Consider the following 24,793-nt stretch of genomic DNA (forward strand, 5'->3'; position numbering starts at 1 on the left):
TTTTCTTTTATTTTTTTTTCTTTCATTTATTTTGGATTTGCGAGGCAACATCCTTTTAAAGTGCATCTTACAGTGAAGTTAGCAGCTGTTCTTAGTTACAAGGGAACCTGGTCACTTCTGTATATTATTTTCAGAACGCGAGAATGAAGATACTTTCAAAAACTGGTCTTTTACTAGCTTACTTTCAACCACTTGAAACTTCCACTAGTTTCCTTGTATAATTTACATTTGAATGACCACTGTCTTCTCAAAGGAACATGGTGCTGTAGTAAGGTCATTTAAAAATGACAGCATACTTTAGGTCGTTCTTCTATCTGCTAATTTGTAGTATTCATTACTAGGTTTGGTGTTACTTCCTCTTTTAAAAAATAATAGGTTTCTAAATATAATAGAAGGTATGGTTTGTTAGTGCATCTTTACACTTCTTGTGCTGTCCAGCTTAGAAAACTATAGAGAGAAGCTTTTAAAACTATGGCACTCATGGATGCCCATCTCCCAGAGCAAAATTTTGATGACTGATTGAAATTATATTTCTGATATATTTCTGATGTTACAGCATTAGATATTCAAGCTAGTTTAAACAATATTAGGCTTGGCTTTAGGACTGCTCACTAACAAAGTGCTGGCACGTGGCAGTCTTTCCTTCCCCTCCCAAATCCAAACAAGTCCAAGTAAAACAGTCTTTTTTGTCTTATTTTTTCCACTGATTTGTGTCTGAATTATTGTTTTCTGAGACTGCATGTCAGAATTGTGTTTGCCGTCATGTTTGCCTTTAAGTATGTTTGCATTTAGAGTATGAATTTTGTATTATGTCAAACCAGAATAAATAATTTGTTATAATAAACTTCCATTATCTTCAATTGAGTTTACTTAATTTCTTTACTAATGCATTGTGGGCACAGTTAAATAATTAACAGTTAACATTTGAAAAGAAATGTCAAGAACATGCTTAACAACCCTGAAGACAGCCTCTCCATCCTGCTTGTACATAAACTCTTTATTTAAGTGCTGACCACCAGGAAGAACTATTTTCTGATTTATCTCGTTCTCATGCTGCCTCTATGTCCCTCTGTCTGCCACCGGAATGCCACTACATGAAAGAGGATCAGCTCAAAAAAGAACAAAAACCCCAGCCTTGCAAGATAGCTAGACAGTTTGCTTTATGTGAGTTGGAAAGCTTCTGGGATGATCTACAGCAGTTTTAGTGATGATTTGTTATGATATTATCTTAATGATTACATTTCTTCTTTTAGATATATTAGCAAGACACAAGTAAAATGTAAATAGCAGGAGAGGTTTGTGCAGGGAAGCGATCGTAACTGTGTTAAGTGCAAAGGAAGCAGTTGCGTTTGATCCTTCTATGCAGGGATTTTGTAATAGGTATAACAAGGTTTGTGAAAGTCTGCCTGGCAGGCACCCTGAAAGTTAGTTTTTATTGCTTTAAGTTGGCTTTGCATCAGGCTGTAAAGGCAACATATGGCACATGCTGTAAGGGCCATTTCACCTGTACTTTTGGCAGGACTTGAAGTGTGAGAGTTCATGATCTCCTTGGCCTTTCTTTTCTGTAGTAAAGGTTTGTTATCTCCAGTGAACTCAAGCAGAAGAGCCCAGCTCACTGTTCTCCTCCCTGTTCTTAACCTACAGGGCATCTGTGGTGCTTGCATGCCTGGTTTTCTCAGCTCTGCATTACTCCAGAGCCACGTTTTGTGATCTCTGCCCTCACAAAAGCTTTTGCAGACATCTTGCTAAAATTTAAGCCCCGTTTTTCAATTCTCACTTCAGCTGCTCTACTGTAATCTGTTTAATGATTCTCTCCCTTTGGTAGGTTTTCCACCTAGGCAAGCCTTAAATGATGCAAAGCTCATGTGGTTCAGCTCTTCCCTTTTGCACCTGTGCCGCTTGTTGTTACGAAAGACAGGCAGGGTGTTCAACTGCCCTTTTATTTATTTCTTCCTTTGTAAAACCTGCTTTTTTCTGTGGCTTCCTTTGTGGCTGTGGCCTGACTGTTATTCTGAGCCTTTCGACTGCCTTCCTGGCACATGGGAAGCAATGCTACTGCCTTAGCTCGGATCTCTTACATGTTCTGCTTTCTTAGTCCTTGAGCAGAAGTTTCGAAAGGGGCAGTGGCGTTGTCCTTGTGCAGGCTGTTCTATATCTCCCTACCATGGCAGGGGGAAATGACTCTGCAGGAAACACAGCTCTTGCTATGGGTAGTAAGTGGAGCCACGAGGGGCGTGGAGAAAATAAAGCGTTTCTCCAAAATTCTTGAAGCTCTGAGACCCTCAGTGGGAGGAAGCACCTACTCTCTTATTTTACACAAAAGCTGCGTCAGCAATGATTTATAGCCAGCCTTGCTAAATGGCTGACGAAGAACTTAGGGGAAATCCAGTCTTATCGAAACAAATTTACGTGAATCATCTTTAATATGAGTGATTTTTTGATTGTATTGCAGTTTTACTTAATGATCAACCCAAACTGGAACACTGCTGTATCAGATGCAGAGTTTTACACAGTCGATGGTCCATGCACTGAATAATGATGTTTTTCACAAAAAATGGTTGCCATATTTTCTATGGTGATTTGCTATTTGACTTTAGACTTTCCGAAAGAGGACCCTGCAGTATATGAAAATCAGCAGTATATTGATATTTATGTAGTGCATCCTTATGTCACAGAACAGCATAGCACAGCATTTCTGTTTTCAACTCTAAATTTGAAAAGGAGGGAGAGAGGAAGTTTGAGGGGGGGTTTAGAAGTTTTTGTTTCTTTTTTTGCATGTTAGCAATAAGCCCCTGGAAACTGGAGTTATATTGGAACAAAATCCATGTATGTAAGCAGTATGAATAGCATTATTTGAATACTGAGCCATCTTGTTTGTTGGAGAACTCATCTTTTTATTTGCATAACTTTTAGAAATGTGAGGTTTTGCATCAGTTGTTTTGGGCGTCCTTCATTTGTACATGTGTATACACCTAGAGGATATCTGCTTTGTCCCTTTTCCTGTTTTCTGAATAAGTCTTCTTGTTTGGATTAGATTTGCTGCCTGGTTTTAAAGAGGAGGGGGAAAGAGCAGTTAAATCTTTGTTTATACTGTGTCCTGAAAAGCTCTTCGCTTAATCCTGGAGCAGTTCAAGCAGGGGGACAGAGGGAGGTGTGAACGTGTCCTGTTTGCCCTGGAAGGCCCAAACTGCTAGAGGGGCTCCCACCTCATTGCATTACATGAAGTTTTGTATCACACACAAAAAGTCACAATCTCCATTTTTGTCTGTCGAAACCTTTGTGTATTCTTGAGCATGTGCCAGTTTTAAAAAAAGAGTGAAGGGTGCAGCCTATACTGTGAATGTAGCAATGACGGTCCTTCAGGGTTTGAGTTTCCACTTGTCTAATCCTTCATGGCTGAAGTCCCCCTGCCCTGCCCTGGAATCGGAGCCAGCGTAAGGATGAGGATAGTTCATTTTGCTCTGGTTAAATGAGATTATGGCCTGGATTATGATGACATGTTATTTCTGTGCTGAATTCTCCTCATATTTTATAAGCACGCAGAAATCTGGGATTAGCTCAGTTTTCAGTTTGGTGCTTCATCTTTTAAAGTAGCAGAGTACCTCTGAGTTTGCTGTGCTGGCTTCTTAAATAAATGGTAGTGAATTGGTAGGTTCGATGTCTCCCATGACTGTGAATTGACCTTCTGTGTTTAGATGAAACACGGTTTAAAAGGAATGGGTTCATGATCCTTAATTCAGATTTACTTTTTAGATAAATGCCTGCTAGTGCCAGATGGCAGAGCTGCTATAGGCAGAGGTGAATAACAGAGCATGTCCATTTCTTCAGGTTATTTGGGCAGCAACTCTGATTTAAAAAAAAAAAAATGACACTGCAATATTCTACATTGCACTAAAAAGCCCTTAATTTTATCAGGTTTCCCGCATGTGATAGATAAGTGTATTTGAGGCCTCAGATTCCTGAAATAGAAGCTGCTATAAAATACTACTTCTGTCTTATTTCAGAAATAGACACTAGCGGTCTGACTTTAAAGGACTTTAAAGGAAAAGGTTTATTTTTTCTCTGACATCAATGTTATTTCTGCTCAGCAATTGAGAGAGCTTATCCTGAGGACAAATGGACCAACAAGGTAAAATGTTGATTCTTTTAATGCACATAGAAGGATGTGAAAAAATAATGCCATGCTGATAGTGTCCTCTGTTTCAGGAGAGCTTGCAAGAAGAGGTATTCAGAGCTCTGTATGTTAGTAGGGAGCATTTGTATGAAAAAGATTGCATCCTGAGTATTACCGTCACTAAATATTAGTATTGTGGCTGTGAATACATGACATAAAAATTCATGCAGCTGAACTGACTATAATGAGGTCTTTCTGTTGTAAACTTTTCTCTCAAATGTGGGTGTCTGGGAAAAGTTCATGAAATTATTCTCTGTTCTGAGATAAGGGGATGACTTTCAGTTGTATTTTGGTAAACAGGAGGTAGTGAGTAATAGGAAGAATGTGGCCTTTGTGGCTTCGCCTACGTAAGGAAGTTTTCTGATTATTGTCCCATAGCTTTGTAGACTCATTGGTGAGAACATGATATTAAGTTCTTCAAGGGCAGTGATTTTACACAGAAAAGTTGCATGGAAAAGTGACTACTGTTTTGCTGGTACATAGCAGTGAGGCAGACTTCCAGTCTTGACCAGAAATGGACTTCGGAAAGAAAGACTGATGGGGAATTAGAGAGGATTCTTCTTGGCTGCCTTCCTCTGAAGTCGAAGGGAATCGGGACAAGTTTGGTCTCAAATTTGTGAATTTTAGAGAAATTGCTTGTGATCTTATCACAAACGTAAGATTCCTCATGTCTGCAGATTGGCCATTTTTAGAATTTATAATATAGTGTGAGCAAGCATTCATACTGTCATGTAATTTGCTTTTTCCCAGCACTAGGTATTACTCGTTACTGGCAAAAGCAAATTAAATAAAGATTTAGTCCTAAGCTTGTCTTGAAGTGACATGGTGTTTTATAGAGGATCTTATGAGACACCCTACAGGGCTTTGCTGTCTTTACAGAATGTTCACAGTTTGTACACTCAGTTTATCTATAGCACTTTGACTAAAATACATGGTAACTGGAAGTAGCCACTTAAGGGTGTGGCTAAAGTAAGAAATGAGAGTTGAATTGAAGGGAATTGTGTTTAAAGGTGTTTAATCTGCTCTTCGAGGACCCAGACCTGTGATTTCTGAAGGAAAGCCACGACCCTCATTGCTAGAGGTGTTCAAGAGGCTTATTTTATTGAGCTCCATGAAGCGAGGGCTGGAGGGATCAGAGTGAAATACAGTCTAAACTGTCTTCCCATGCCATGACCTTAATTTGTCACATTTATCGCTATACAGTGAAATTACATCCTTTATTGTTGCCTCTCTTTTACCAGCGTCTATTGAATGCACACAAGTATTATTATCCTTTTAACTGTTATGGTCTGAGAGAGACTGAATCGGTGATCTGAGGTCTCCTCCTTAGCGGAACCGCAAATGCCGCCCAGCAGTCAGCTCCTGTGGGCCTGAGTGGGCAGTGAGACATGGCTATGCCGCCCATGGGCCGGGCTGCCTTCTGAAGGGCAGCGATGCCTGCGGCCGGGAGAGACCCGCGGCAGCTGGAGCTTTGTCAGGCCGAGGCAGCAGCAATCCTGTCAGCTCCTGCCATCCAGCCCCCTTCTTCTCCCCTTTTGCCGTGAGTTTCTGTCGGCTGCTCTGTGCCCCGGAGAGGGAGGTGGAGGTGCTGGCCAGTTTGCATGGGGTAGTTGGTGTGTTTTGTTTTTCCATCTGAAGATGAGCTCTCTCACAGGATCCTTTTGAAGACACTGTGTCATTTCAGCGCATAGGGGTAGTGGAGAGGTCTGAGCACCTTCAGGGTGCAGAGAGCAGTGAGAGAGGGGACTTGGTGGGGCACGTGGAAGGACAAACTTCCATTTGCACAGAAAGTGTTTAAAGAAAGAGGCTGCTCTTGTGCTTCCAGGTTGGAAGGGATCACAAAGATCATCTGGCCCAACCTTTCTTGGCAAAAGCACAGTCTAAACAAGATGGCCCAGCACCCTGTCCAGCGGAATTTTAAAAGTGTCTGATGTTGGGGAATCCGCCAGTTCCCTGGGGAAATTATTCCAATGGCTGCTTGGAAGTGATGGGAGGCTGCCAGCCTATCTGTGTGAACTGAGGAAGGGAGGGGCTTGGCTTTAAACCCATGATGTCTGAGTTTTGGCTACTTTGTAAATGCTTTGCTTTTTTTTTGTGCGAGGCAAGTGTTTCCTAGCAGCCCAAGAAGAGCTGAAGAGCTGAAGGTTCTTTCCTGTGCTTATTAGTGGGATTTATGTTTCAGATACGTAAACATCCTCACAGATTTTAATTTCATGGAAAATAAAAAAATGTCACAAGGGGGCCACTGGTAAGATTTTTATTGGGGGTTAGAAACAATTTGGCACACATAACAATTGTCTCTTTAAAACCTGATGGTGTCTTTAAATACCAATTTTACTTAAAATTTAGCAAAAAGACAAACAGAGGGCAGAACACTTATCAGTGTGAAGATCTGCTTAGCTGATGTTATATTTGTGATAAATAGTAGACAAGAACTTGCTAGTGATTTGACTCAATTTGTGTGAAGATTTGATACTCCTTCCTGTCATAGGCAAGGCATACAGGATAAATGGGAAAAGTAGTTCATTCCTAGCACAGTGCTTACTTTTCAATAGCAGCATTTCCAAATCTCTAAAAGGCTTCTAAGAGAAAGAACGGAGGTGGCAAATAAGCATTTGGGAGGGCTAGGTAGCTAATGGAGAGTGTAATATTTTACAGCATTTATATTTTAGAAGTATGATATCTTTCCCAACTTCTCTATGACTTTCCCAGCTTCCCTACAACTTGCACTTTTTCCCCTTGTTTCTCTGTCATTCATATTTCTGGGACCCAAGAAAATGTCTTCACAGTAAACATATGACCATTTATGTGCAAAAAAATAATAATGCAGCCTAGATTTCCCCATTTTGTGCTGCTCATTTCCTGAGTAGAATGCCCAGTGTTCTAATCTGCATCAGCTCTCAAGTTGCATTTGGGGATCCACAAATGTATATGCATGACAAGGTCATTGCAATGGATTACCCTAGAAGAAAAACCCATCTTAATGTCAACATCTCAGGGATTTTTGTAAAACTGGACACCCTCAGAAAATTATCATTTGGTTACATTACATGAAGGTAGTTTCCACCCGTTATTGCTTGGGTGTATAGTTTTACAGTGGAATATTATTTAATACTGAAAGCGTAGGCTCCTGTGATAAAAAAGGGGTGGGCACATGGGCATTTGGTAACTAAGAAAAAATGTATATTACTGTGACACTAATATGATAAATGAAAGAAGAAGGTGAGAATTTTAGGTACTGGACACCATTGATTTACTGTCAAGAATATTACAAAAACATTCAAGTTAATTCACTATGGTCCCGGGCGTTCTTCAAGCGCCTCATCTCTACTACATAAGCACGTAGCGAATGGTTGGATCGATCATACTTGTAATAGCAAACCAGGGCTTCTCTTTAGTACTTAAAATAGAATACGAAATACAGAATCCACTTGTGCAAACCAGGTTGACCTTGAGAATGTGTTTTGTAATCTTCTTTTGCTCACTTCTCATTTTGCAGGACAGCAGTCTTTAGCTAGACTGGCTTGTGGAGGTGTGTATGCGACGACATTGAGGAACAGACCTAATGGGGGGGCATGCTGTGGGTTCTGGCTCCGTGTCTGTTCAACTTTTGGAGGTATTGGCTTGTACCATGATTTTCTTTCCATGAAAATCAGGTGCAGAGCAAGGTAAATAGTGACTGTGCTTCTGCCCCACAAGAAGTTGTGACTCATTCAGGAACACGACCTAGCATTAGGAATGCTGGAGCACTGCTGCAACCAGGGATGCAGATACAGTCACAGATGTGTGTTTTATTTCTTCCCAACCAGGAGCTGAAAATAGCTCAAAATTTAATGTTGTGAAAGTACAGGTTGCATACATAATGCAAGCAAATCTGAAATGATTCTGAGGAAGTTAGATCAAGCCAAGGCAAGTTTCCTCTTTTTCTGTAAGGCATATTTTGATATAATGGCGAGAGCATCTTGTGTAAGTTACTACTGCAGAAGGAGTCGCCAGATTGATCACAGTAATAATTTGCTCCATATGTTTATGCTCTTTAAAATCTTGAAGACTGGTATATCAAAATGGAAATATGAGGGAAGACTTCAGGAAATTGTATATAGTTTGTAAAAGAGTTCAGAGAACGCTGCAATTTATTTGCTGCAAGGCAAAGAAGATCAGACAGAGCACAGCAGGATGCACAGTATATTCTACCTTCTGTGTGCCTGAGGTTTGTAGCAGGGGTCACAACTATCTTGACCTAGAAGAAGAACATGCTGCCCGAGTTCGTAGATTGATTATTGGAAACTTGAGCCTTTAAAATATGTTTACGGAAAATGTCTTCTGACCTACATTGGGTCTGACAACTTGCTTTGAATGAGCATTTGTTTGCAGCTCTACTGTCATGCGGTTCATCCTCAGCTGCTTGTGCACTGCAGAGGTTCCTGCTCCTCAAATTTGTCACCATAAAGAGTAAATATAGCCCTTCCCCATCTTGGTTCTGTCAGAGTGCTTTGGTTTAAATTGTACCTTTTGCAAACTGTTCTGTTTTGTTCTTTTGTGTGTGTGTCCAAGTAGTCTAGTGTTGGGGGGTTTTGTTGGTTTTGTTTTTAAAAAGAAGTTTAGGTTGTACCAACATTTGCAGTTTTGCTGGTGGATAGGAGGGGGAAAGCGAGGACAAGCAATGGGAGGCAGTAGCTTAGTTTGGCTCAACTCCCATGGGAAGGGCATGTCTGCTGACCTGTGCCTGCACAAATGCTGTCACAGCTGGCCTCTGGGCAAGGCAGCTCTGTTTTCTCTGTTTAACTAATGAGCAAAATCACACCTGGTATCTTGAGTTTCAGGTACCCTTCAAAGATGTTGGCACCACGTTTAATTGCAAAGGAAAAGGGTTAGTTGTTCCTTCCTCCATGGAGTGATTTAGCAGCTGTCCAGTGAGTGCGAAAGAGGGAAGAAGGGAGGGTGGAGGAGAAAGTCAAGGATTTTCAACAGGAGCATGTACACTCCCTGTCATTATTATGTTTGTTTTGTGTCACACTTTGAGGTTTCTCCCCAGGGAATAGTGTTATGTGCTTCACTTTCTGCAGTGTTTAGGAATAATGGTGTGGCAAATTTGAGAACTGGTGTTCTCTTCAGTTTGTGTGGTAACCCTGGTTGCAAGTACAAGTCATTGGAGAGAAAAAAAATGGCTATGTATCGTTTCCTCACCATGAAGGATCTGAATGGCTTTTAAAATCTGGCAGCAAGTACTAAAGCTTAAACTACCATCATCGGTCAATTGCAAAACAATTTCTAGATGGTTTTAATTAAGCAAAACCATGCCACTGTCTTCGAAGAACCTTTTTTTCCTATCATCATTCCTTAATGCAGAAGGCCAGAGGCAGAACATGCCAAGAAGCCTGTGCCTTGGTGTGATCTGCAGTAGCGCATTACCACACATTGCCATCGTATTAGTGCTGTTACAGGGCAATGTAACTTGAGAAGTACAACGTAGGGTGAAAAAGAGGGGCTTGAGTTGGTGCCCAGTTAGAATCTTTCATATGCAAGTGCCTTTGGACTCTCTGGGCATGTACTTGGGCCTATACTACTGATGTTCGATTTAGTTGTTACGACTAAAGCTAGCGCTGTAGTGGTTCTTAGTCAGGTACCAAAGCACAACAGAATTGGAGTGTAATTAGAAAATATGATCGTGTCAAAGAGGAGAACTTACAGGCGGATTCTAGAAATGTAGTTGGAGAACCAAAGTTGCTTTTAGAATGGGATTCAGAGCAGGAGGGCACCTGCGTGAGGTCAGACCTTGCAGGGAGATTGGTAGGTAGCCTGCTCTGCAGAAGTTGCAATATTTTTCTAAAACCCTCACTGACAGACTGATTTCAAAACCTATCACTCTAGAATGTGTGATTTCCAATGTTGCTCTGCAAAATGGGTGTGACCTCCTGATAGTGGTGAGCAAGGTATGAAAGTAACTTGCCAGCAGAGAAACTTGATGTATTAGGTACTGGCTCTCTGTGTCTATTTTGCAGATGCGTGAGCTAAGCCGCAGAGGTGAAAGGGATTTACCTGTGGCCACAGAACTAGCCTTTTGCCGCAGTATTATAAATAGGATTTTTAGATTCCTTTATCATCTCTGCCGTTTTAATTTCTTCACTTTAGGTGTAATGAATAATAACTTATGAAGTTTTAAGTATTTATATTAAATGACCTGAAGGTGAATGTGGTACAGTATATTACAGGGTTATAATGTAGCAGGTCCGTTGTATCAGCCGTTGGTCTTGTGACTGGTTGGCTCTGACTTGCTTTCTGAGTAGCTTTCGTGGTGTCTAAGAGCTGTGTGTGCCCTGCTTTTAGAATGAAAAAAAAGAAAAAATAACTATACTAAACAAATACAGTTGAAGTCATAAAGGATACCAAATTAGAACTTTGTGTGCCTGCACTGAATTTATGAAAGTTAAAAAGACTTAAAATAGTAAATGACTTTGCCAAAAACTACTGCATATCACATTTAACTCTGAAAAGAGCTCCACGTAATATCAGATGTCTCTGTCCTCATTGAGGAACTCTCCAAAAGCCAGAGTAAGTAAAGTGCTTTGTAACTTCTCATGTGAACTGACAGTCACAGAAGTGAACCTCAAGTTTGTTCTGTCTTCACCTTGGACAATGAAAGAGAAGAAAACTTGAGCTGCCTTACTTCTGTGAAGAGGTGTAGTTTTGTAAGAAATTTTAGATGGTTTGCTGATGAACGCATAGAAGCGCAGAGCTGGAAGGAGTTTCCTGAGCTGTTGTGTCTAGTGTTAACTGTCGCTTAATGCTCCTTTTGTATGGAAACCAAGTTTTTCCTTGGCTAAACTAGCTTTCTTGGTTGCCATCATTCTAGTTAGGTTAGTTATTTTGTTAATATTCTATTTATCTTAAAGCTTTTTTCACCTCTCTGGTGTTTATCTCTTGTCATGTGCTTTTGGAGAGCAAATTGTAATTCATCTCAGCCTTCACTTAGCCAAACATCACAATTTTTTGGAGTGCTCTGCGGAGGCTGACTCTCAGTTGTCCTCATAACTACATGTTACAGACCCAAGTGGGCAGCGTTCAGCTTGTTTTAGCCAGTGTGCCTGACTTGGTCTCATTGCTGCTTTTTGTAGTGACAAGAACACATTGGCTGGTACACCCTCATGCATTATCTGTCCTTTTTGTGGCTGCATTGTCTGACACAGAGATCTTCCTTTTTCTTGGTTTTTCTCAACTTATAAACTCCCAATTTGTAGCAGATGTTCTTCTTGTTAGTGTGTAGTGTGTCTCTTAGTGCTTTTAACTTCATCTTATTTCTTCTACTTCAGTCCTGGTTCTTCTTTAATAGTTTTGATTTTCCAAAAATATTTACACATAGCGTGTTATTTACTGCATTACAAATCTGAACAGTTTGCTTTATGTATGAATCTTCCCTGAATTTAATATTATGAGGAGTGTTTTGTGTATGACTGATCAGTATATTTTTCTGTGAATTAAAGTCTTAGCTTTCTTAATCCTACTGTGTGTATTTATATATTTGCCCCATCTGTGTATTTTACTAGAGAAGTATGTTCTTCACGTAGAAACCTGTTGCATTGCCACAGTTTTGTGGTACTGTAGTCAAAGATTTCTAACATGCTGTTGTAGCAAAATGGCAGATATTTCACATTAAAAATCATACTTGTTCTTGTCCTGGAGAACATACTAGTTGAGAAGATTTTGTTTTGGCCTTAGGATAAAAAATTTGAACCATGGATTTATTTTATAATTTCCAGGTACATAGTTAATGTGTTTGTTCTGAGTGTAAATAGAGAGGCGAAGGTGTGAAACTGAATAATCAATTTGTGTGGTGCGTCAGTTGTGGAGTAAGCAATTGCTTATTAATTATTGTTTTCCTTCTGTAATGCTTTTGGAAATGTGAAATAACTGTACTACTGGTTCCAGTGGCACCTGTTACAACAAGTAGTCGAGCAGTGGAACACTTTGCTGGGAGCGGATGAACAGTTTCTGTCCATGGAGATTTCCAGGACCCAACTGGAGAAAGCCCTGAGCAACCTTGTCTGAGCTGAGAGGTGACCTTGCTTGGAGTGGAAAGCTGGGCTATACTTTCCAGCCTGAATGATTCTGTAAATTCAGATTTGATTACCTCGTGCTGAGGAATGGATTCCCTCTTGGAAAGAGATGTGCAGTGGAGCAATCATTCAGCAGAGTGTGCTGAATGCACCAGTGTCATTTTGCTGGGCTTGGCTTGTGCTCTTCTGTAATGTTTCAGCCTGCAAGATGCTGTGATGCTGCAAAAGGACCTGCATGGATTCACATTCATTCTCTTTCATGTCATTAGGGAAAAAAAAAAAAAAAAAGAGGAAACTAAAAAAACCCAGTATACCTGAGGTGGTCATGTCTGGGCTATAGAAGGAGTTAATAACTTCAGTAGGACCACTTTAGAGGAAGCCTGTCTCTTGCCTTCAAAGTCAAAGGCTGAGAAGCGAGCTAGAGTATTCAGCTGGCTGCTGTCTTGGACTGTCCTGTAGCCCAGCCCTTTTCACATATGATTCATTCGCATTTTGCTCTCCAGTTTACTCCCTTATCCTGATTCCTTGCTTTTTCATACTGCATGTTACTTTACTTCAGGTTTGCATCCGGAATGAGTGAATTGGTAGAGATAATTCACTCCATGGGCTGCTCCCTGTATGGACAGCACTGTGCCAGGTTTGTCTGTGTACCTCACCTTGCTCTCCATCTTGGCAGGTTTTGCGCTATCCAGCCTCTCAGCTGCCCTTGTGCCAGCATGCAAGGCACCTACTCTCAGTTTGCCACTATAAAGCACTGTTCTGTTGGATTGCAACACAGCTTTTGCATCATTCCAGCAACTGTTAACTGGAAAATTGACAACAGTACCCTCACAAAATAATGATTGTGTTTTAAGATCACCATGTGGGCTGAGGAGAAGCCACAAGTGAAATGTTAGGATACTGTGTGATAACTGTGTTAGGCAGAGCAGAAGCAGCCCTGGGCAGTGTGGTGGGGAGTCCCACTTGCACCTCGGGGTCTGACTCCAATAGCTGGTGGATTAAGCGGTGTAGATCTTGGATTTGGCTGGCTACAGAGGGAACCTAGGAGGGCTGTGGCTTTCTCAGGTTAAAGTTAACCTTCATGTCTAGCTGCCTTTACTGCAGTGTGGATTGTGTACCTGTTTGGCATTGAACTTGGATAAGGATTCTGGGCTGATCAATTTATGGGATAAAACATGCTAGAAAATGTCTTGATTATACTTCTTGAAGGGAAAAAACCCCATTAAGATGCCTATTGCTTAGCTGTGGTGAGTGATGTTGGTATGGCCAAGGACAGTATGTTCTTTGTCACAATGGAAGAGCTGTGGATGTTGGCAGCAAGAAATGAAACTCTTAAATCTCTCTGCCAGTGGCATCTGTATTCAGTCTGGACCTGCAGGAAGTAAAAATGGCTTGGGGGGCTGGGTTCAGTTGTTAGCATTTCTGTTTCACTGAGCATCCTCTTGGAGAAGTTGCTGCAGTGCCATGTGGTGACCCCAGCACTGACTGCAGCTGGAAGGAGCAGTCAGGCGGTAGCTGAGTTGAGAAGCTGTGCTGCGACAGCTCGGTTGTTGCTGGTGATGTGAAGGAGATACTTTATTGAGCTTCTTATACCATAACTGCGTTGAGTGTATTACAAACTTAATAGAAAAGTATTTTAGTTAAGTGCATTATATTTTCATTAATATAGTAGAAGGGAGATAGACATTGCAGTCCTTAAGTGTAAAATGTTACAGTAACAGTACCTGATTCTGAAATTTCCCTTTTGGCTTTATTCTTGTATTATCTTTCCTCAGAACTGACCCACGCTCCAGATTCTATTTCAAATGATAAAGGGTCTGTGTTATAAAATGTGATTTTTTAAAAAATTGTTCCTATGTTTATTGCTTTCCCCTGGATTTTTTTTCCTATACTAGTAGCCTGTTTATTTGGATCCATTCGGTCTGTAACAGTTTGTCCTTTGTGTGTCTTTCAGGCTTTATTAAAAAAGAACTGGATGCACATGCCAAATTTCATCTGTGAAAGATGGAGTAAGGTAATATAATTCTAGTGACTGCTATTATAATGTGTGATGATTTGTGGACACTGAATGCAAAGGTTCAAAGATTAAATAAATTAGAATCGTACAAAGCAAAAGGAACTTCAACCTCAGAAATAATGAAGTGCTGATAAGATCCTGTATTCTGGTATCAGCGGCATGCTTACTCTATGTGTTGTACTGTGGCCAGAGGTTTTGTGTTATCATTGAGTGTGTTGTCCACAGAAGCTGAGGTAGGTCATTAGCTAGTGACAGTGTGATTTATTCATCTTTGAACAAGTGATGTGTTTCTGGAAATTTTTGAGATTTAAAGTACAGCCTATGCTGAAAGGTCAATATTTGGCACCTTTTTCCACCATAAGAACAAACTGGTCGTTCTTTAATTTTCTTCCCTTGAACGTCCTGGGTCAACAGAGATGGAGGAAGGCAGATCTGCTTTTTTTGTAATTGAATATTGCTGTAGCATCGAGCACTATCCTTCAGGATGGGAACTGAAACCTGTTGGGCACTTCACAAACATTTGTCAAGTATTTAGTTCTCCATAGTGAAAGAATTACTTCACAGCCTGTGATGTGGCAGGGGGCTGAGTCTGATAGTCACCTTACTAGGCCCTGAGAGGTTGTTGTGTGTCCTGGTGGGGTTTTTGCTAGTAGAAGACTTGCAAGAAGATTCTTCCCCACTCGTTTCGAAGCAAAGTTCAGTAATAGGACTTCTCTTTCTTCGTGTGGGCCAGAGCAGCTGTTGACAGGCTGGCTGTATGTCAGACTCACCAGCTGCACCTGGCTTCTGGGATTTCAGAGGGTAAGAGAAGTTGTTGCATACATGCTGGTGATGTGTGGGATGTGGCCTTAACCTCAAGGCGGTATGATAATAAGATACGACAAATAAGTCTTCCAGTAGAGGCAGGAGGTTTTGCTGGTCTGGGAATAGGAGGCAGCGAGGGGTGAAATGCCATGCTTGTGGTCAAATGTGATGCTAACAGTCACGTGAGTAATCATGTGCAGAAATTGAGGGGGAAACCTCAGTCTCCTCATCTCTCATATAGTGCCCTTACTGCCCTTTTACAGAGTTCAGCGAAGAATGAATGCTGGAATACTGTCAGTGGTGAACAGTAGTGACTTCTCAGAGATATTTTTCCCCAATTCCTGCTAAGGGAGAAAAAGCTCATTTGTAAGATCAAGCAGATGGAATCAGCAAATGCACTTCCTCATGCAGCATTGCTTTTCTTGTATCAGATGTGTGCCTTAATGAAGACTGAGGATCAGTTATTGGAAAGTCTAGAGAGGTGTGCTGCCATGATTGTGCCTACCTCTGGAATTAAAATGAGCAGTCGGTACCATGGACTTGGTTATTTAACTGGGGCAGAATGGAATACAGTGCACAACAGGATGCTCCATGGGCTTTATGCAATTTTTTTCCTTTCACCATCTTGAACCGTTCAGTGAAGAATAACTCAGGAAACAGGCATGCACTTAGAGATCTTTTTTGATCCCAGGAAGGCAGAGATGGAGTTGCCAGCAGCAAATTAGTGTTGCCAGACCCTGTAGCTAGCTTTACTGTGACTTAAAAGGAATTGCAGTAATACTAGCCATTCAGATCATCTTTCTTTATATCATCATCTTTCAGTAATCATTGTCTGCACTGGAAAAGACATGCCTGGGGCAATCGTGCATCTCCATCCAATTCAGCGCTACTTCTTGCTGAAGAAATTAAAGAATTGTCATTTTTCCCCAAGACAGCTATGTCTTCTCCCCAGTGGGGTCTGTCTCCACACTTTCAAATAAATCCATAACAATAGAGGAAAAAAAACAGCATTTGGGGCTCCCCTGCAGGGACAGTGTATCATCCTAATTAAGTGTTTCTCAAATATGGCCCTGGCTGTGCAATCAACTCCATATAGACAGATTCTACTATTCATTTGAAGCTTTGTGTTAGATGAGATCTGGAGAGAAAATAGGAAAGAAAGACAAGAGAATGCCACCCACTTCTGTTTGCCTCCTTGCTTGGTATTTTGGTGCATACTTTCTTTAGTGGCTTCTTCATTAAGAGTCGAACTCAGTGTTGCATATGTAAAGTTCCACAGTGTTTTTGATTGAGGCTCCTTAAAGTCTGTGTGTAACACAGAGTTTATCTTCAGTGACACCCTTTTTAAGTAACTGTCCTTGCTTTCTCCTCAGTCAGTTCTCTCCAGAAAACATGCCTTGGTAAAGCGCATACTGGTGTAGGTGATGAATGGACGAACTGCATGAGTGACTAAGGAAAGGCAATTTTTATTAGCACAGCAAACTACCTTATGATTGTTAGCTTTCAATTCATGCTTACTATCCACTTTCACAGTTTGTTCTTTAACAAAAACCAGAATTTGCTGGTTTGTTCCTTCCTCTCTTGCTTTTCCCTTCTTGCCTGTTTGTAAAGTGTCCTCTGGTGTCTTGTTCAGTTCATGTGGTGAGACTGGTGGGCAGAGTGGTCCTCAGGACGGTGGATGGGTGCCACCAGTGCTTGCACAAGGTGGACCTTTATAGCCCTCTGGGTTGCCTGCTTGCGTAACTTTTGGTCTTTTGTGGAGGTATCATTGTGAAGGAGAGGAAAGTCTGGGGGGAGGGGGTGATTGCGAAAGACTGAAAAGTCTCAGGCCATGTTGAAGGGTCTCAGCTTTTCCCTTTGTGCCATGCTGGGCATATCAGAAGGTGGAGCTATGTGCCCTCTGGCAGATCCCCCACGTCCAGTATCGGCCAGCCGGCCTTGTCTGTGGCTCATTAGCTCATTGTTGATATGTAAATCACAATTCACCCTATACTGAAGGTATCTTCTCCTGTGGCTGGATGAACTGGTTTTGCCACAATGTTTCAGCCATTATCCTTATCAATACATGACAAGTGTATTAAAATGCAGAGCAGGCCATGTGTGAATGCATGGCTGTCTTCAGTGTGCAGTTTCTTAGACCATCATGTTCATCATCCTCTTGTTAGTGCTAGATTGGTTGCATGCACTGTGCCAGACTGGTATGTGTAATTGCAGTAACTACTGTGTAGTTATTGCATAATGTGAGGCGCTTGGCCTTTCAATAATGTTCTGTATTCCATTAGGTGTTTTTCTGACTCTCAGAGTTAACTGTGACTTTAGCAGTGAAGACAGAGGTGGAGGAATGAGTCTGAATAAAATCTTAAATGAAGGCATCATCAGATTGAGCAGAGCCTGAATGCAAGGAAAGGGACAGAAACAAGGGTAAGAGGACACGATGATACATAGCTGATGAGAAACGACTGTAGGGGGCACAGAGTCAGTGAGAAGAAGGCAGCAGAATCGCAGATGTTTTAAGTGTCTAGAGACTACCATGATCTGCGCGCTATTACTTTGTTTCTTTACTATCATTACTCTGTCTGTTTTTACAAGTATTTAACCTACATCATGTTCTGTGCAAGCACAAAAATAAATTAAGGGTTTTCTGGTATTAACTGCTACTCTTAAGTCAGGCATTGGGAGTGTTTGGAACATTATCCTGTCCAAGCTCACATACAATTCAATAAGATGCTCATTTCACTCTTGTGTTTGCATTTTAATTATAAAACTGTTGCAGTGTTTAAATTACAAAATGTCCCATGCCTAATTGTTAATAATCTCAGCATTATCCTTGAGAGATACACAGATGAATTACTACAGAATCATTATAAGGATTTCAGAAATAATTGTTTCACTAAAACATACCGAGAGGATTAACACAATCTGAACCATTTAAACCAAGCCTGAAAATCAACTACCTACCGTATACTATTAATACTTTCATTTTTGGAAACTTTGGATGTGGATAATTCCTACTTCCAGTGCTGTTTTTTGCCAGGAAGGTAAGACAGGAAGTGACTGTGTGGGTCCTCCGTCCAGTCCTCTATACATCAAAAGGTCTGGATTGTGCAGTACTAACACTTGCTAGTTCTCCGTATGGTCTCCAAGGCTAGGTGGAATACAGTAGCTTGAAGCACTGTAATAAAAGCAAAAAAACTGGTAGTATGCCTCAGACTGGGGCATTGCTAGCATGCCAGTCTCTGCAGAATAAATAGCAGAAGGGGCTCCTAGTTATTTTTAGCTTTAGTGCATGATTTTTCATAACTTTTGAGAGGGCAGGGCAGATGGCCTTTAAATACCTAAGGTCGAATTTTCAAATACATATCTTTAATCTGAACTCTGACATCTGAATAAAAGTCATTTGCAGACACTGAGCACCTGCAGCTCTTGGTGAAGAACAGTTGTCAATGATCTGAGATCTCCCAGGAGGTCAGGTCAGTCTTAAAGTACATTAGGAGGAATTTTAATGTTTCTGCTAATTTCAGTGGGACTGGAGCTTATAGTTACACATGGGCTTATGTGCTGCCCCCAAACTGAGTTGCCTTGCTGAACGAGAGTTTATTGAGGTGCCACATGTGTTAATTTAGGCAGAGCCCAAGTAGAAGTTTTTAGCCATGATATTTAGAAGGAATCTTAACTGGCTGCCTGTTTTGAACATTGTGTGACCTGTACAGACAGCTATGAACCTACTTCTAAAGCACCAGGGTGCACAACTCACACTTCTACTGTTTAAAGAATGAATCAATAAGAAAAGGAAGAAAAGGTTCTTACATGCTATCAAACAGTTTTCTTGAACTGGATAGTGTATTTATCCTTTTAAGAAGTCTTAATTTTATCAAGAAAATCATGCTGCAGCACAAAAGCTTTTCCAGATGTATTATGTTTGGGTTACCCAACGCATCAAAAAGTCTACATGAACATATTGAACAGTTTGTGAATATAAGAAATTGTACTGAATGTTGCGAATCTAAGATACTGTGTACCTCTTAAAGAGGCTTGTGTAACAGAGATCCCAGCAGCATCTCAGATTGACGCTGGGATTTCCCAAGTTAAACAAAGCCCTCGCTATATCTTGCTGTGCATCTTGTGATTTTGGGGTCTCAGGAGCTTTCAGGAAGTCTTGCATATTTTACTCATCATTTCACGTAGATTTTTGTAATCTCAGAAGAAGCATTCAGTTTTTGCATCTCTCGGATTTTAAAAGCAATCAAGACTTTCTGGCTGTCAGAGTGACTTTTTAAGGTGCTATATTGGGAATTCCCAAGTTGGGAATTTCTTAAAGGTAACTTATTTTTATGAGTAATTAAAATGTAGATTTGTTACTAAGATATCTTAGAGGATTTTTATTACTTGGTACTGTTGAATGTTATCTATATCTCTAAGGAAATGGAAAATGTGGTCTAGGCAACTTCAGGTTTGTTAATTTGACCTTAATAACCTTAGAAAAAATTTTGAAGGAATGAATAATTAAAGACACCGGAGTTGAGTGGAAGGAGGATGAAACACAATCTTTTTTGCTAAGATAGGTCATGTCAGACTGACCTAGTATCTTTTTTTAATAAGAAAGTAGGTTTTCTAGAAAAAGAAAAAACCCGTGCTAGATCTGGTCTCTCTGGATTCTGTTGAACCATTTAACATAGTGCTGGATCAAAACTACTGTTCAAGGTGGAGAAAGGTTAGGTTAGTATAAGAACTGTAAACTCACACGAAGAACTGGCACAAGGGGAGACAACAGGGGGTAGACATATGAGATTAACTATTCTTTGTTAATTAACTTGTTTAGTTTTCTTGCCTTTTTTTTTCTTGGGTTGAGTTGATTTTGTTGTCATGTTGTATTGAAAGCAGGCTGTTGAAACTTGCTGATTAATTTCCAGTACACAGTTTTAGATGGAATGACTATACAATTAATTTTACAATTAGGTAATACTAAAGGGATGGAATTCAACACAGGGAAGTGTCAGGCCACATACTGGCAGGAATTCACTTACTGAGTTTAACCTTGATATCAAAATTAGCAGTCTAAGCTCTTATATAATTGGTGGAAAGTGGCGGATTTTTAATTAAGCACCCAACTCCTGCCTTTCTCTCTTGACTGTTAACAGAGCCTGGGCACTTGACTCTGGCATCTGTCCTGAATGCCTGAAATTGGATGGTGCTGCAGCCTCAGCTTAGGAACTAATGCAAAAACTTCTATGAGCAGGGAGTTCAGCAGTGGATGACTTTGAAGGAGAAAAGCCTGTATGAGGGTAAGTGGGTGCAAGTTTGTCTCTACTCTGTCAATTTGACACCATCATGAAAATGATGGATGGGATCCAGAGAAGTGTCAGGAGAGGTATTTGCAGTTGAGGGAGGGCGCCTCAGCTGGGTCCATCTGTACTGGGATCTGATCTGGAGTAAGTGTGAAACACTTCTTGTAATATCCAAGAAACGTCAGCTCAGTATGTAACAGATGCAGAGAAAAGCTGCAGGGATGATCAAAGGAGCGATGTTACAAGAGGAGTCTGAAGCAGCTGTGTTGGCTATGTCAGGAAGAGGAGCAAAATGGGAAATGCAATTACTGCAGCTGTGCTGCTGGAGTCATGGGGAGCTTTGGAATGTGGCTGATAGCAGCTGGGTGACAGCTAACACACGGGATGGCTGTAGTCCATCAGAGGACAAATGAAAGTTTACATCTAACAGTGTGTTATTGTAGGAAGGTTATGGTACAGAAACAGAAGTGTCCAGATGCGGGATTGTAGAGTTGAAATGAACTGAATATATGACATTTCTTAGTGACTGGTGTTTGTGTGTGTCCCTAGAACATGAATAAAATATTTAACCAACATAGAAATGCAAAGAGATAATCCTGTAATATATGGCAGTAGTCGGTAGGAGAACGCTTGATGTACATTTAAGGAAAAGCTTAAAGATTTCTGAAGGGCGATGATTGCTTGGATTCTTTGGAGTTAGGCTGTTTGGTAGCTTGTGCTTTTTGATCCCTCCCATACAGTGTGATACTTGCTGGTATTTTGCTGTAGTTTCTATGCACTGCACAAGGAAAGCTGCATGATAAATCAGGCATCAAGTGAATTTGTAGGGCTGGACAAAGGTGTGTTAAGTTTAACCTGTGACAAAGATACATTTAGAAGGAGACTGCTGAGCAGCAAACTTACGACCAGTGAGAAGAAAGCTCGCTCTGACGAGAAAATTGTGAAGATCCCTGATGTGCCTGTAGTGGCAAATGATGAGTGCGGTATTTACAGTCAGTGACAGCCCTTGCCTCAGATATCTCCTTAGTTTGAGAAATGCTTAAACTTGTAACTGTATGTTGGTGAAGAACTGCCCTTTAGCTAGATGCTGGTTTGTCGCATCACCAGGTTCAAAAAGGATCTGAATTCTTTGAGCAGGGGTAAGTAATGTGCTTTCTGCTCTGTTGCAAATCCTGAGTTGCTTTAAGTGGCTTTATCAGCTATTAAGACATTGATCAGGTCATTATATTTAGCTGAATTATCCATAAAATAACAGGAAGAAAATGCCACAACAAGAAACCTTTTTAATGTACTTCTGGCAATGATATGTTTATCTCTCTAGTTATTTGTTTATTAATAAGTGCTTGGGCTTGTGTTTCTGAGGTTTTTAAGCGCCTAGAAAAATATCAGCAGAGAATAGTACAGCTTCTCTTTTTTTTTTCCTGCTTCTTAATTAATTATTGCATAGTCGTACTAAGTCGTTATTGTTCCGTGGTAAAAAACAATTGTGTAATGGTCTCACAGTCCTTACTTGGAAAATTGCCACAGTAAAGAAAAACACTGTTTATGGAGTGAATTGTCAATAGTTTGGAAAGGGGATGTTCTGCTAGAAACACTGCTTTGAATGACAGTCTGAGAGGATGGATGGCAAGGCGAGAGGACTGAGAAGAGTGAAAAACTCTGAGTGCTTTTTCAGGTTTATTAGAGTCCTGGTCAACTCCCTTAGATTTAGAATCTGTCCCAGTTTAGGTTTGGCCTTTTCTTCTATATTCTAGGTTTTATTTGGCTCCAAGTCATGTTTTTATGGCTAGTAAACCGGGGGTTTAATTTGAAAATCTGTCTAAGCCTCTTCCTGAGAGACAACAGTTGAAGCATCCCAGGCCTGCATGACTGTCACTTATAAGGATGCCCAGAAAAACTGGAAGAACAACACTTGAAGAGGTTTCTGGAAGAGAAAAGATGATCACGTCTGAGGGACTTCTGCCTCTTAAGTTTAAGGAAAAAGGCTTCTCACAGTCCTATTGAGGAAGAAAAACAAATAGAGAAATTTGTAGGAAACCTTTGCTTCCCATCACAATTCTTTTTTGGGGGATAGGATGGGTGAAATAAGCACAAATTTAAGAGACAAGTATTGTCAGGTTTGGAATGCTTCCCTGGTCTGCTAAAGAACTGTTGGAGATCATTATTAAACACGAGATATTAGAATGCAAAATTAATCCTGTTTCATAGTCTCTTAAGATAGCTGTTTGAAAGTCAGAAAGAATTGCCTTCTGAGGATTCCTGTCTCTCTCTGCTTAGTTCTAACTAGTTGCCTGTTTGGCTTAACTTCAGTACAGTTCAGTGAAGTGAATCCCATCTGAAGACTCTACAGCTTGCTTAACCTTTTCGCAGTGTAGTGTTTAGTCAAGGTAAGCACTGTCCTTATGGTTTGTTCACACAGATTCTTAAACAGTAATAAAAAATGAAATATTTTTGTACTATTAAATAGGATCTATGTGAACTGTATCTGTTGAACTATATGCAGTACAAGAGAGAAGGTTGTTCCAACTTATTTGGTTATTTCTATCATGATACTTTTAATAATATGTTTTCTGTTTGGATAGATTATATGCTGTAAAAACTAAAAATGTCCCAAGGTATTTTGGGGGTTTGTAGACAAGCATGACAGAGATAATATTAATTTCTTCTTCAAATGTGTTTATGCTAATTTTGCTTTGAAACAAAAATACATCCATTTGGAAATATTTATGTTCAAGATTGTTCTGTAATTTCCATATTAAGAAAAAAATCTTAATACAGCTCCTGCTAGACTTTAATCCCAGAAATGCCTAGAACACAAAGATGAGATAGTCTAAAAGATGAATTGTAGCTCGGGCCCTTATGAGAGCTTACTCTCCTTGAAAGCATTAAAAAATAAGCTGTCTGAAATTGTACTTTATTGTTGAATTTTTGCACACATTAACATGAGCAAACAAAGAAAAATTATTTAAAAGGGCTGCTCAGCTGTTAACACTGAGCTATTTTTAGTGGGATGTTTGAACATTTATTTGGTGTTTCTGAAAGGAGGTATTTTCACTGTGGTTGTGCATGTTCGCCTTGGCAACTTTCCTCTATGTAAATTTGCTGTGATTTGTGATAAGGTGATCTTTTGGAGCTGTGCCAGGCAGCTGCCAAATATTCTCGAAGATTCAAAGTGGAGGTGTGGAGAAAAAGAGTCACGTGGAGGAAATTCTGGCTGTGTAACCCTATAGGTTTGTTAAGAGTGTCCTGGAAACATCTTGGACAGTGGGGTTTCCACCGCTTTGGTTGGGAGCTTCTTTCCATAAACTTGGAAATCTTCACCTTGAGATTTTGTTGTTTTTATTCACCTGGCACTCGCAGCTTGCTAATTCCATCCCATAAGGTGAGCCGGGATCCATTTAATAAACATACCAGTTAATACAGACAGGTGCCTTAGTCTGCAGTGAACCCTGTTAGCACTAGTTGAACAAGGCTGGACTTAAGAAGCTAAACCTGTTCGAACCAAGGCACCAGCTGTAATTTTTATGGGTGGTGGATCGGACAGCAGCCACCATGAGATACCTTTTGTTGATTCTCCTTTTTTAGAGGTTTTCATTGTGCTTTAAGGTGTGGGATGAAGATCTTCAATCTAGAGAGAAGGGAAACTTTAGCTAAACTGCCACAGAAATTAAAGGAAACTACTTCTGAAATATTTTCAACACCTTTATTCCTTAAGTAACTGAGTTTCCCTGCATTCTGTTTCTTTTAATGCATGAGCTCAGGTTAATTCAATAACTCGTTGATTTTACTATGAAGAACATAAATAACCTTTAGCAAAGGAAAAAAATTAACATCTTCCTTACAGAAAGAAAGTAACAATATTAGGAAAGAAGACTGGTAAAAAACAAGTTGAAAGCATGTCCAAGTAGTGGTTGGAATATCATGGTAATAATCTTGGTAACAGGAATACAGAAAAGATGGTAAACAATCAGACTCCCTTCTGTTTGGCTCAATACCATATTCTGCAGCAAAAGCCAATTTTTTATGTGATCCTCCTTCTATCCACAGTTACTAGGAGAGGAGTTTCTTGCCTTCTAATTACATGCGTACATGTTTATATAAACAGCTTAGTTTGGCTCGCTGGAATTTTTTAAATTTTTTTTTAACTTTTTAGCAGAAGAGCTATGAGTATTTTCACATGTAAGTCTACAAAGGTTTAAACTTGGCATATAATTACAGTTACTTATAAGTGATTTTCATGTTTTCATTTTTAGCGAAAAAAAGGTTATTGCTGCTCTTGTTTGTTATTGTCTTATAGTTCATAGGCTACATAAATAGGAACAAAGTAAAAAGAGAAAGTGTTTGGGGGGAATTTTAATCTCTTGAACAATAAGGTAGGAGAACAGAAAACATTCTGGGTCAACTGATGCATTCTCAAACAGATGAGTCCTTTGCTAGTTCAAGGGTAAGTTCTGTAACA

The 24,793-nt window shown here is 40.2% G+C and overlaps 1 protein-coding gene across 16 annotated transcripts in view; it reads left to right on the forward strand.

Moving 5' to 3' along the window:
- Window positions 1-24,793, forward strand: part of INPP4A (inositol polyphosphate-4-phosphatase type I A) — a 125,521-nt gene that overhangs the window by 38,113 nt on the left and 62,615 nt on the right. For 13 of the 16 annotated variants that reach the window (XM_065658526.1, XM_065658527.1, XM_065658533.1 and 10 more), the window contains one exon: window positions 14,183-14,242. The exons of 1 other annotated variant lie outside the window; for it this stretch is intronic. The gene's annotated coding sequence lies outside the window, so the exon portion shown is untranslated. Of the gene's footprint in view, window positions 1-12,160; window positions 12,229-14,182; window positions 14,243-20,187; window positions 20,332-24,793 lie in introns of those variants that run through there. 2 more of the 16 variants (XM_065658529.1, XM_065658528.1) reach the window with 2 other exon arrangements.

Source organism: Caloenas nicobarica, chromosome 1 (genome assembly GCF_036013445.1).
Source record: "Caloenas nicobarica isolate bCalNic1 chromosome 1, bCalNic1.hap1, whole genome shotgun sequence".
NCBI classification, from domain to species: Eukaryota; Metazoa; Chordata; class Aves; order Columbiformes; family Columbidae; genus Caloenas; species Caloenas nicobarica.